The sequence below is a fragment of the Eimeria mitis genome, genomic scaffold (genome assembly GCF_000499745.2).
Source record: "Eimeria mitis Houghton genomic scaffold, Emh_scaff5259, whole genome shotgun sequence".
NCBI classification, from domain to species: domain Eukaryota; phylum Apicomplexa; class Conoidasida; order Eucoccidiorida; family Eimeriidae; genus Eimeria; species Eimeria mitis.
This window is the reverse complement of record NW_013573543.1, coordinates 2,049-2,298: the sequence shown is the minus strand read 5'-3', so window position 1 is coordinate 2,298 and position 250 is coordinate 2,049.

Here is a 250-nt window from a genome sequence, read left to right as displayed (position 1 = left end):
TAATAATTGTTATAAATAAATAAATAAATATAATTAAAATAAATTAAAAAAAATAAAAAAAAAAGAGAGAAGGAGAGAGAAAAAAGAAGGAAACGAAAGCTCTTGCTGCTGCTGCTGCAGCCCTAAAGAGAGAAAAAAAGAAAGAGCAGCAGCAGCAGCAGCAGTGTGTTTGTTGCGTTGTTTGTTTTGTTATTTATAATATTATTTCTTTATTATATTGACATTAATATATTATATTGTTTGTTTTTAT